This window comes from Mauremys reevesii, linkage group 2 (genome assembly GCF_016161935.1).
Source record: "Mauremys reevesii isolate NIE-2019 linkage group 2, ASM1616193v1, whole genome shotgun sequence".
Taxonomy (NCBI): domain Eukaryota; kingdom Metazoa; phylum Chordata; order Testudines; family Geoemydidae; genus Mauremys; species Mauremys reevesii.
Genome location: NC_052624.1, coordinates 64,040,721 through 64,054,226, shown reverse-complemented (window position 1 = coordinate 64,054,226; position 13,506 = coordinate 64,040,721). Strand labels below are relative to the sequence as shown.

General features: G+C 38.0%; 1 protein-coding gene across 3 annotated transcripts in view; it reads left to right on the top strand.

Annotated features, from left to right (window-relative positions):
- Positions 1–13,506, top strand: part of JAZF1 (JAZF zinc finger 1) — a 265,569-nt gene that overhangs the window by 132,107 nt on the left and 119,956 nt on the right. The window lies entirely within an intron of this gene.

Genomic DNA, 13,506 nt, shown 5'->3' with positions numbered 1-13,506 from the left:
GTGTTAAAATGTCTATAACAGAATATATTTGGTTTAATCAAAATGACTAGTTGGAGATGGTTGCAAACTGGTATGCTTTTTTAAAAAAAATCTATAATGTCAGTTCATTTGCAGCTGGCAAGAGAAGCCTTTTTAAAGCTAGCATGTATTTGGCATGTCGGCTAGCATAAGTCTTTGTAAAGACACACCATTTCTATGAGAAAATGTAGTGAATATGTGGAGACTAAAAGCAGTGGAGGGAAAAGGGTCCTACCAATTAATGGACTAATACTGCAGTCTGAGCCAGACGTGCAAACCACTGGGCCCGTAAGGAGCCTTATTGATATCAGAAATTTTCTCTTCAGGGCTAAGGGTCTGCCTGCATGTGTAGAATCAGGGCCGACATGAATACATGGCCTGGACATTATCAGCTTTTGTAATTCCATGACTGAAGTCTAATTTATATGGGTGGATTATTAAACAGTTCTCTGTGAGGTGTTGTTATTTAGGAGTATGTCTACACTGCTGTAATTCCCAGTTAGAACAGACATGTATGTGCTAGCTCTGCTCCACCTAGTGCACTAAAAATAGCAGTGTGGCTCTGGTAGCATGGGCAGTGGCTTGGGCTAGCCACCCATGAATGTACTTAGGACCTTTGACAGGGTTGTACTCGAGTAGCTAACCCATGCTGCTGCGGCCACACTTTTATTTTTAACACATTAGCTTGAGCAGAGCTAGTGCATGGATGTCTACCCAATCTGGGAATTGCACCTTCCGACTGCAGTAGTTACAGCAAGGGACTAGGAGTCAAGTATTTTGTTTCTCCCACTGATTTGTGTCTAGACCCTATGCAAATCATTAAATCATGTTACCTCTCTGCGACTTGATTTTCCCATCAATAAAATGGATATGTTGTAATAGTTCCTAATTCTCAAAGGTGTTGTGAGATCTACTTAAAAGAACTGAAAGCACTCTAATGTTCTCAAATGAAAGGTACTATGTATAACATGTGCAAAGTTTTGTTGTCGTTTACTATTAGCATGTGCTTGCTCTACAGTCTCTTTTTAGGAGATAGTAATTGTGGAAGGCCTGAAATGAGCCACTTTATTTTCATCCTCTTTAAAAGGCTCCAGGCTTTTTAATCAGTTGATCATCATTCAGTTCATTTGGTCAATAATTTGGAATTATTAAAAATAAATATTTTGCAAGATGCTGGGCATTGGGGTATGAATTTACTTTTATAATCTTGTTGCTTCCTGGAAAGAGTCACTCACTAAAGTGCACTTGTGAAATTTCAAAGCAGTAAAGGGAGCTTCCTGGCTAAAACTCTATTTAGGGCTTTGAAAATGTACCTCAACCCAGTGTCTCTCTCTTTTTAAAGTCTGGCCAGAGTCACCAGATGCATTAAATTTAAGACCTGAAGTTGCTGAGAAGTTAAACAACTTTTTAAAAATTATTTATCTAGCTAATAAAGCTCTTGCTTTTAAATTGTTGAATGAGAGCGCAGTTGTGATCCTCGGTATGTGCCAGTGCAGGAGAATTAGATGGCTAGCTGTATCTCACATCACAGCCTCACCTCACCTCCCTCTCTTCATTCACCCGATTCAGGTGGACAGGGGAGCAGATGGAGCCTTGACTTTCTCTCCCCGTCCTTGATGTGCCAGACAGCTCAGCTGAGCCAGAGCAGAGGCAAGTAGTCTGTGCAAGGCAGAGAGCTGGTGCAGATTACTTCTCCCCTGAGACAAGGGTGAACCAGGAGCCATATTGTGAGAGAGAGATCTGGTCTGCTCCCGAGGCAGTACAACTAAGCAATGCCCCTTATTTAGGGATTTTAGTAAAGCCACAATTTAGCCCTAACTAAACATACATGAAGTATCACACACACTGTGGCATTCTTCATTTAAAACAGGTTTCCCCATTTTGGGTAAATCAGCATGCTGCTGTTTTGGGGATGTTTGGGTTTCATTTACAGAAAAAGTCAATGATTCTTGGGATTTTTTTTTCTTTTCCAGGCCCTTGGAGATATGTATTTGAGACAGGTACTATATGGGATTATCTGTATCGATAGATAGGATCCAGTTTCTAGCTCCATCTTTGCTCTGTGGAGGCTGAGATACGAATGGGAGTCTGTCACTGCTCTCAACCTCATAAGGCTGGGCAGACTGACCCTAGATCTCAGTGCAAAGTACTGACAATAGACTGCAGTACCAACCCACTGAGTTTAAACTTGCCTAAATTATACATGAAATAAGTTTTTGTTGTTGGATTCTATCCCTCCCCCCATCTAAAATCCACTATACAGTTTGGGATGGTTTCTGCTCCAGAGGAGGGATGACAGTGAAATAATGGGGGGGAAGTATATGATAGTAAGCACTGGAGTGCGTTTTAGTGAGTGATTATTTTACCTGACAAAAGAAGATACATATGGTTGATAATAGCTGGCATTGGTGTGATTTCCTCTATGACAAAAATTACTGTTCTTCCCAAAGAAGGTATTACTCTTTCAAGAAGATTTAAAGGGATGCCACTAACTTCAAAAACGTTTGTATGATATATTTTTGTGTACTATTAACATAAAGTTAGAGAGAGATTTTTATTCCCCCTCCCCCAGTGAGTTTGTTTTGCACATAAGTCTTTGGGTGAGAGAAGCATTTAAAAATTAGGAAAAGGTTATTGTAAAATCACAGAAATTGCCAGTGGTATTTTCAGGATCATGTCTAATATCGGAAACTACTTTAAATTCTAATTTTCTAAATTTCAAATTGATTGTCTCCCTTTTAAATTGTGTGTGATTGAAGCTGTTTAGTTAGTGGTTATTTTGCCCAAATGTTTCACTTGCAACATCGTTTTGTAGAACAAAGATTAATTGCTTCAGTAATTAACTTTTGTGCATATAGACCTTATTTAATTTTTTTATTTCAACCCAACCTGCTGTCATTTAATTTTTTTAAGCAATGGTTTCATTGAACCACCTGCTCTATGCAGCTCAAGGGAACAGCTGTGTCCATTACACTAAAAAGACATGCATTCTATCTACATATGCCAGAGCTGGGTTCTGATTTGTTATCCGAGGCTAGGAACTCAGATTTTGTAGCCTATTACATGTCATAAGCATGTTGCATACTGTTCAATATCAAACACCAGGTACTCAATGGTGTTTGATATCGAACAGTATGCAAACATGCTTTTATGGTTGCAAAGTGGAACAGAACTTAGACTGGTTCCTGCTGTGAGCTCCAGACCTTAAAACAATCTTCCTCTGCAGGTTTGGATGCTCACTCTTCTGTGTGGGCCATGCATTCTCATGGAGCCTGAGAAAATAAGAATTCTCAATGCTGTGGGGTTGCCAAAACTGAATTATAAAATCAGTACATTTTGAGTGCATAGGGGCAAGAAGAAAGGATGGTGAGAAATCACTCATGTGCAGGCTACATTGTCTGCTGATAGGTCACATTTTGTGATGAGTAGCACAAATATAACTACAGCCTACATTTGGGATATTTGTATGATGTCTTGCGTGGCTTCTGTAATAACATTAAAATGGCAGCAGAAGTGGAGAGCAGAGGAAAGGGGTTACTAAAACATGGTTTTTTTACTTTAGATCACTCTTCTCCATTCTCTTCCTCCTCCAACTCCACCTCCAATCCCTGAAATTATTTTTTCAGGAATATAGGTGGTAGAATGTTTTATGTTCCCGTAAAGCTGTCCTGCAGTGGCTCAAGAACCAAACTCAGGACAAACTGTTAAGAACCAGGGCACAAACCCCAAAGTGATTGTGAATTCTATACTTAGATTTCACTAAGTAAGTATCAAGTGTAAACTTCAGGCACTGTAGCAGCTTTAACACAGAATTGCAGACAGTGACCTTGGGTACTCCAATCTGTTTTGCCATCTAAGTGAGCCTACTTTAGAATCATAGAAGATTAGGGTTGGAAGGGACCTCAGAAGGTCATCTAGTCCAACCCCCTGCTCAAAGCAGGACCAATCCCCACACAGATTTTTACCCCAGTTCCCTAAATGGCCTCCTCAAGGATTGAACTCACAACCCTAGGTTTAGCAGGCCAATGCTCAAACCACTGAGCTATCCCTCCCCCTTTGTGAGAGATGGTCCCTTACAGCAAGTATTGTAGCAATATTCAGTTTATTCCCAGTTCCAAAGGACCAGTCACTTATCCCAGGTCAATTGCACTTTAGATGTCACACCAAAGACAATATTTGTAGCCAATCCCATAATGTACTATCTAAAGATTGATTATATTAGAATAGGAAACATGAGATTTATTTACAGGATTAGAGCAGGTAAACATATACACACAAATTAGTTTCAATCTTAAATTTTGAAAAGTAATAGAAGCTTCTATAATAAATAAGCTCTTTATGGCCTTCAGGGCTAATCCAGGTTAAGCACTTGGGTTCTTTTGCTTATGCCTAGTAATCCTTGTTCCCATAGTCCAAGCTGTTTACAGTTACAGTTCCTTATTGTAAGGTGCTTTTATTCCCTTCCCTCCCTTGAGCTCTGAGCTGAAGGAATTCACTTGCATGACTCATTTTCATGGGGCGAGGAGGGGGAAAGAGCAGTCAGCAAAGTCTTTTGTACCTCAATAATTTGTTTGGTGTTGATGGGTCTTCCCTGTTGTGCATGAGATAATAGCTTCTGTTGGAGACCAGCATTCCACACTAGGTAATGTCTCTCTCCTGTCTGGTGAGTTACAGAGGCTTACAATACAAACGCTCAACTATTATCATATAATATAGGATACAGATATTATAAGTGATATTAATGTATGCAGCAACTTACAAACATGCCATAAACCCTAAACACATTCTTATAATTCTAATACCCATTTTAACAGTGCTAACACACAGGTGAGCCAGACTGGTTCCAGCTACATATGTGGCAATTGAGGCATGGGGACCTTGGCATGAGCTGGCACTTGGTCTGCCAGCATCACAGCTCCCTTACCTTCTAATGCAGCTCCCAAATTATGGTCATCTGAGTCATTGAGGCTCAGGCCTCATCTCTGCAGGAGATCTGCTGCAATTACAGCTGTCAGCCATGGATGTACTAGTGCACAAGAGTAGGCTAGCTAAACTTCTGTTTGCACTGTTGGAGTTTTCCTTTGCTTGAAAGCATGATAAGCTTCTCTAGTGCAAATCTCAGCTCGCAGAGGTTTACACTGTCTAGAGGTTTGCACTAGTAACTGACTAAAATCGCAGCAAATTCCTAGTATAGACGAGGCATAAGTGAATTCCCTTCTTAACATAATCCACCAATATTGATGATTGCCTCCTGATTGCATTGCCCTTTACTCTCAGAAGTCAAGATGGGAGTCAATAAGATACAGTACTCCCAGAGCTGATGCACTTCATCTGCTTCCATTCCATAATTACAGAGACAGCAGATTGCAAGGTAGTCAGAAATGTATATCCGTAATTCTGGTGCCATCCAGAAAGAGATTTCAGTTCAATAATCCTTCAGGGGTAGTTTTTCAGAATGCTGAGCTGCAACATCTGCTACTCCTTAGAGATCTTTCTTTTGTGCACGTTAACAAGAGGGGCTCAAGGCACCTATTTGTCTTATTTCATTTAGATGTGAAGATCAGTGGCAGTAATCTACATGATTTGTCACTTTTCTCTTGTGCGCTGCACCTTGGAGTTAATTAACATGGTTATGAATCTTGCTCAGTCTATTATTTGAACATTCTCACCTACATGACACTCATTTATGTTTCTGAGACTGTTGGCCTGGGACTTGAGTAGAGACACTTCTTAACTCTGTCATATTATAGTACCACATAATGTACTGTGCTTGAAGAACACTATCAAGGTTTTTAGGCCTAACATATTACCTATTTTTCTAATGGGAAAGATCCTACAGTGCCTGTTTGTGCCAAGAAAGATGTTTGATATCAGGCATTACTGAGTACAAATTGTTGACCCAAAAACAAAAACCCTGTGTCTCAATTTCAAATCCCTCTTTTCAAATCCACTTTATTTTTAAATTATCATTACTGGTAATATAAAAAGGCAATCACTAGGGAAAATATTTTCATTGTTCTAAGAAGGCAATATTAATAATTGTGTGGATATTTTTGAAAAAATGAACAGTTGATGCCAAGACCTAATTATAATGGAATATTTCCCTTACTGAAATGTATACAATAAGTAGGAAGCTAGAAGTTCACTAAAGGCTTGAAAATAGATCAGAAATACATGCCACAATGACTGATGTTATTTCTGAGTGGTCACTTATAAAACGAGGAGTCCTTGTGGCACCTTAGACACTAACAGATTTATTTGGGCATAAGCTTTCATGGGCTAGAACCTACTTCATCAGATGCGTGGAGTGGAAAATACAGGAGCAGGTATAAATACATGAAAGGATGGGAGTTGCCTTACCAAGTGTGAGGTCAGTCTAACGAGACAGTTCAGTTAATAGTAGGATACCAAGGGAGGAAAAATAACTGTTGAAGTGGTAATGAGAGTGGCCCATTTCAAACAGTTGACAAGAAGGTGTGAGTAACAGTAGGGGGAAATTAGTGTGGGAGAAATTAGGTTTAGGTTTTGTAATGACCCAACCACTCCCAGTCTTTATTCAGGCCTAATTTGATGGTGTCCAGTTTGCAAATTAATTCCAGTTCTGCAGTTTCACATTGGAGTCTGTTTTTGAAGTTTTTTGTTAAAGAATTGCCACTTTTAAGTCTGTTATTGAGTGACCAGAGAGGTTGAAGTGTTCTCCAACTGGTTTTTGAATGTTATAATTCCTGATGTCAGATTTGTGTCCATTTATTCTTTTGCGTAGAGACTGTCCAGTTTGGCCAATGTACATGGCAGAGGGGCATTGCTGGCACATGATGATATATATCACATTGGTAGATGTGCAGGTAAATGAGCCCCTGATGGCGTGGCTAATGTGATAGGTCCTATGATGGTGTCCCTTGAATAGATATGTGGGCAGAGTTGGCCCTGGGGTTTGTAGCAGGATTTGGGTCCTGGGTTGGTGTTTTTGTTATGTGGTGTGAAGTTGCTGGTGAGTATTTGTTTCAGGTTGGGGGACTGTCTGTAAGCAAAGACTGGCCTGTCTCCCAAGGTATGTGAGAGTAAGGCATCGTCCTTCAGGATAGGTTGTAGATCCTTGATGATGCACAGGAGAGGTTTTAGTTGGGGGCTGTAGGTGACAGCTAGTAGCATTCTGTTACTTTTTTTGTTGGGCCTGTCTTGTAGTAGGTGACTTCTGGGTACCCTTCTGGCTCTGTCAATCTGTTTCTTCACTTCACCAGGTGGGTATTGTAGTTTTAAGAATGCTTGATAGAGATCCTGTAGATGTTTGTCTCTGTCTGAGGGATCAGAGCAAATGCAGGGCTGCCCGCCGCTGAAGACCCCAGGCCCCCTGAATCCTCTGGGCGGCCCTGAGCAAATGTGGTTGTTTTTAGAGCTTGGCTGTAGACAATGGATCATGTGATGTGGGGTCTGGTTGAAAGCTGGAGGCATGTAGGTAAGTATAGTGGTCAGTAGGTTTCCAGTATAGGATTTCAACAATTACCATCCCACCATCAACCTCAGCCTGGACCAGTCCACACAAGAGGTCCACTTCCTAGACACTACAGTGCTAATAAGCGATGGTCACATAAACACCACCCTATGCTGGGGGAGGATACCAAAGGAGTTATTTTTCCTCCCTTGGTATCCTACTTTTAATTGAATTGTCTCATTAGACTGACCTCACACTTGGTAAGGCAACTCCCATCTTTTCATGTATTTATACCTGCTTCTGTGTTTTCCACTCCATGCATCTGATGAAGTGGTTTCTAGCCCCACGAAAGCTTATGCCCAAATAAATGTGTTAGTCTCTATGGTGCCACAAGGACTCCTCATTGTTTTTGCTGTTACAGACTAAACGACTACCACTCTGAAACCACTCAGAAATAGATAAATGTATTGGCTATAAACTGTTAATATATCTTAATAAATAAAATATGATTTTATCTTTTCCTACATAATTTATTAGTCGTCGCTATTAAAAACAGTGTAGATTAACCTGTTGTAAAAAAGAAGAGTGAAAGCTGACTTTAAGACTGCATTCAAGAACTATATCCAAAATAATGCCTGTAAAACTGCAAGGGGAAAAAAAAGCAAGATTAATTTTTTAATACACTGATTTTTGTAACACAGAAGTACTGTAAGAATGTTTTAACTCTTGTGTTTAAACACTTTTTTAAAATAGTCTAAACTATTCTAATTGTCTGTCTAATATGGTCCAAAGATACAGTCTACTGCTGAGAAAAGAGGATTTGCAGTGTCTTTGGCACTGACTTATACACTCTTTTCTCAGCAGCAGGCTGCATCTTTGGACCATATTAGAAACAGACATTAAAACAGGAGGGTTCATCTGAAGATATATTAGCCACTGCTGCACACTCTAGTATGCTTTTGCTTTCCCTCTGTGTGTCTCCTATTCATATTATGTCTTTTTATTACCTTTCATATATGTTCACTGTTTTGCCTCTAAAATAGATTGGCCACAGCTCAAGATAAGGTCAGCAAATATTCAAGTCATATATATCAGACCCCAATGAAGAATGAAGCTACAATGTCATCTGTTGCCTCAGGCTGCTAGCAGGTTCACAAATAGATTTCCTGATACATTTGATGATCAGCCTGCACTGTTAGTTCCTTGACTGTTGTGGCAAGGTTAAAGACTTTGCATACCATATTTTGTTGGTCTGCTGTATAAGGAGCCCTTGTTTTCTTCAGGGCAATATTCTTTTTATGGTCTGATATTCATAAATTAGGGCTATGTTCAGCAACGGTACTTTACCATCTCAAAATAATTAAAATAGCTTGTCTCATTGATATAAATGCATTTCCATAGCAAAAACAGTTATTTCAAATGTTGAAAAATAACATTACAGTGATAAATATTCAGAAGAGGAGGAGGAGTGGTGGGTGGTGGTGATGATGATGATGTGTGAAATATATTTATCTCAAGTCATAGGTTTCCTTTCAAAGCTTGGAGGGCAGGGGGAGAGAAATCCAGTGTTATGGAATCAATTATATAGAATTCTTTCAATCTTTTAAACTTCTAAACAGTCTAATCCTTTCTCCCCTTCCTGCCAGCAGGTTAATTTCATAACCATGATAGATTCTCATTCTGCTGAATCATAGGCAAAAAGAAAGAGAGAATACACGTCTTTTTAATCAGTTTATTTTGTTTCCCTCTCTCAAAAACAGTACTTGGGTTTTTTCAGGTCATGATTCAAAAATGACTTTTCACAAGATTGTGAAAATAGCATTTTCTAAGGGCCAGATCTTGAAGTCATTATTTAGCTTTCATTCAGTTTTTACTCAGTCCGTATTCAGGCAAAGCTTTGCCTAAAAGGCTAAGCAAAAGCTGAGTGAAGATCTCAGAATTTGACTAAAAATGTGGTATATAGTAAAATGTAGGATTTTTTGCACTAGTACTTCTTTTGTTCAGCAGTTCCCAAGATCAAAAAGCAGCTGCCAGTCTTGTTTCTCCTGAAAATTGATAGATGTAGTATTAACATTTTTTTAAAGGAATAAATTTATCTGATTTTACACTTCATTAGGAGATTAGATATAAACTAATAGTTACTTTAATAGGTTTCTTTTTATTCAAATGAAAATGGAAAGTATTAGCCTTTTTTGCATGGAGTATAGATATTACTGAAATAAGTTATGTTTATACTTGACACTTGTGTGTAACATTTTGAAATAGAATTCTAAATCAAATGCTACCTGGCATTGAATATTGGTTATATCAAACTTAGATACAGGCTCCTGTGTTAAGAGTGATGTCTGTTATTTCCATTCACATAGCATTAGTTCACGCAAATTGGATTGGCATTGGACTAGCACTGATTATTTACATCCTTTAATATTTAAAGGCCAGATTAGGGCCTTTTGAAAATTGCACGAAGACAAATACTGAACCTTGTTTTTCCCCCTCCAAAAAACACTTTCACTATTGGCCCTTTTTGGCCATTTTTGGCAATAAAACCAAGAGCTGAACGTGTATCGTGATTGAACAACCTACTTACCCCTAGAAATGATCTGTCCATGTAAGCAATGGGAAATTTTGGCAGGGCACTGTGGGGAAGTTTACAATGCCACTTTGCATGATCACTCCAATACCTTTCGCCAACAGTATTCATGTAACTTTTCTTTTTTTTTAAATAATGAATATTGAAATAAAAGGACATTGCTCAGAAGCCCCATGTTTTGCAAAAATGATACAGAAGCACTTTACTAATAGTTTCTTGATCAAGGCACTGGACTGGGACTCAGAAGATCTACGTTTATTTCCTGGCCCTGCCTATATGATATAGGGTGATCTTTGGCAATAGTTGGGTACATTGAAAACAGTTGAAAGACTCCTGGTGACTTCAGTGGATGCTGGATCAGGTCCATCATTTTTCTGGGCCTCAGTTCCTTATCTCTCAAATGGGGATAATAATATTTCCTTACTTCATAGGTGAATTGTGAGGATTAACTCAGTAATGTTTGTGAGCTGCTTGGCTACTGTGATAAGGGCCATATAAATAGTTGGAGAGACTGTCATAACAAAATATCAGTTGAGTTTTAAACATCCATTCCTTTGCATGAGGCACCGGAATCAAAATTTTTGTTCCTAAAAAGCATAATGACACTAGCACGGAATCACTCTCCATTGATACCTATTATCAATTTGAAGCTGAATGATTACAGACTTCGTAGTCCTCTCTGGGTTTTTATATATAAAAAACTATGGGTTACTCTTGCTTTGGTGCCTCAAAATGTGGAGCAATTCTTAGCTAACTTCATGCTATTGCTTCTATCAATAAGAAGACATTGTTGCTGAAATTTGAATCTTTATTCTTCCATGTACGTTGAGGAAATGAAGCAAGGAACAAAGTTAGAAGTCAAATAGAGTTTCTGGTACAGTACTTGGAAACTCATGATCAAATTCTCTCTTTATTGTTGAGGCTGGTGTGGCCAGATTCATCCCCTGAGATAATCGGGGGAACCTCCACAGAAGTCCAATAGAAAGATCTTGTTTTCATCCAGGACTGAATCTGACTCAGAATTAATAAGGTTAAAATTTGATGATTGGACTATTCAAATGTAAATCTTCTCAGATTCAACCAGGCTTCTACCTGAAATCTGTATCTTTATTGGCACGTCTCTGTTTGGCGCAGGGTCCCTGAAATGTATTAACACTTTAAAGAGGCAGAATAGATGGTCAAACATTTCTTCTTGTGTCTTAATCCTGTCCTGTTTCTGAGCCCTGAATGAAAAAGATCAATGAAATATACTTTTAAGATGCATTTCGGCTTTTACCAGTCGTACCACAAATGAATTCTTTTAAAAACTGATCCAACCTGAAACTTTACTTATCAATTATAAATTTGACTTTTAATAGAAAAAAGCAAAATTGCTTTGTTTTCTGTGCCATGTTTTATAGCTCATTTAAAAAAAATATTTTCCCTGCCTACTTGCCTCAAAATAATGCACTTTCTCTTAATAATGCGGGTGCCCTGCTTCATAAGAGAGAAAATTGGTGGAAGAGATTTTTCTCTTCATGAATCCTATTCAAGTCCTGTATTTATCCATGAGAATATCTCTACAGAAGAATCTGTTGCATTTTTGAGTTGCTGTCCCATATGTTCGGGTTTTTTAAATGTTTGATACGTTTATAGTGGTTAGTACTGCAGCTCTCTTGCCTATTTCTTAAATAAAACTTTCCCTTCTTTCCCTTCTGTCTTATTTGTATTAAATACCATACCTCTGTAAAAGTATGATCATTCTCTCAGAACATTACTCTCACTTGCAGTGGAGGAGAAGGTGCATGCAGATGCTTCCAGTAGCTGCTGGATTGAATATTTGTGACAGAATACAGAAACAAATGGATCAAAGTAACATGTCACTTGACAGATAATATTTTTCTGTCTCTATCTTATTTTTATGTTTGTGGTGACTAAGTCGATCATGTGTTTTTATTCATGTAGTCATATCTTTACACTCTGCCATCTGACTTGTTCTGGAGATGGAACAAGACAAACTTCAGATGATAATTTAAACAAGATGTGCCAAATGAATTTTATTTAGCGCAAGGGGAATGCCTTTGGGTTTGGAAAGATTTATGCAGTTGGCTTTCGTTTTCTCTCTCTCGTTCTTTAGCTGTCTTTAAACTAAACAAAATATAAAATGCCCAAAATTTATAAAATGCATGGCTCTTTTATTTCATGTCAGAAATGAAGATTTAAAAAGGGTAAATCAGCACTTTAAGGAAAATCCCCAGCATTATTCTCAAATAAAAAAAAATAGGATGAATTAAGATGCAAAGTGCATTCTAGAATGTATTTTTGAAGACTATCAGAGAAAGTTGACTAGCTTTCCCCATGTGATGTTCAAGCAGATAGAAAGTGAGAAGGGAAAAATAATCCACATCTCTATATTCATTCTCAGACTTCTCAAAATTACATTTAAGATCTTGAATGAAAGATGTTTAACCATGCTAGAATTACCTACAAGGAACATATGTATGTGGTTTAGTTAGCACATAAAAATAAATAGGTTCAAGACTCTCAGTAATACTTGAATTTATCAGTATTTTCGTTTTGCCTTCATTTGAGGAAGGACGTTCCTATGCTTAAAGCATTAGATTGGGACTTGGGAGATCTACTGTCAATTTGTATCTCTTCCACAAACTTCATATGTAATCTTTGGTATGTCACTTAATCTCTGTTCCTTAGAAATGGAAATATTTCCTTTCTCTTATCCATTGTCTGTTTTACGTGTTTAGGTTCTCATCCTAAAGACAATACGTATGTGCTTAAATTTGAGCATATGAGTGGTGTTACTGATTTCAAAGGGATGATGCATGTACTTAATGTTAATTAAGTGTGTACGTATTTTCATCATCAAGGTGTTAGATTTTAAACTGTGTGGGGCAAGGACTGTCTCTTACAGCATCTGGCCCCCTGATTGGGTTCTAGGCATAATGTAATATACATACATAATGACCTTTTATTATGTAGCATGTTCATGAAGTTATTTAAAGAAATCATGAATGAGCATCACTGGTTTCAAATTGCTTGCAGAAATCAGAATTTGTTAGTGAGACCGGAGGGAAGATTTATACAGTGGTTTGATTTCAGAAGGAAAAGCGATGCACATTTTTACATTTACATGGCATAGTATATTAAATTCCTGAAAAGAAAAGGCTACAGCCTTTTCTGCTTCCTGTTTTATCCACTGAAATAACTACAGTGCATGGCTAGTCACTTCTCATGCTGATAATTTTTTTAATTGGTTACAGACATCATGGAAAATTCCAAGCTATAAAGATAATTTTGTGGGAAAGTTCCTTCTTCCTTTTTTTTTTTTTTTTTTAAGATCACCTTGACCATCTTAGCTAAATTTTAATGACTTTCAGATTTGTGAGTTTACCATCTCTGGAATCTTGAGGCAATCCAGGTCAAACACATGTAATATTCATTGACTGTGGCCTGAATTTTTGCTTAGTAA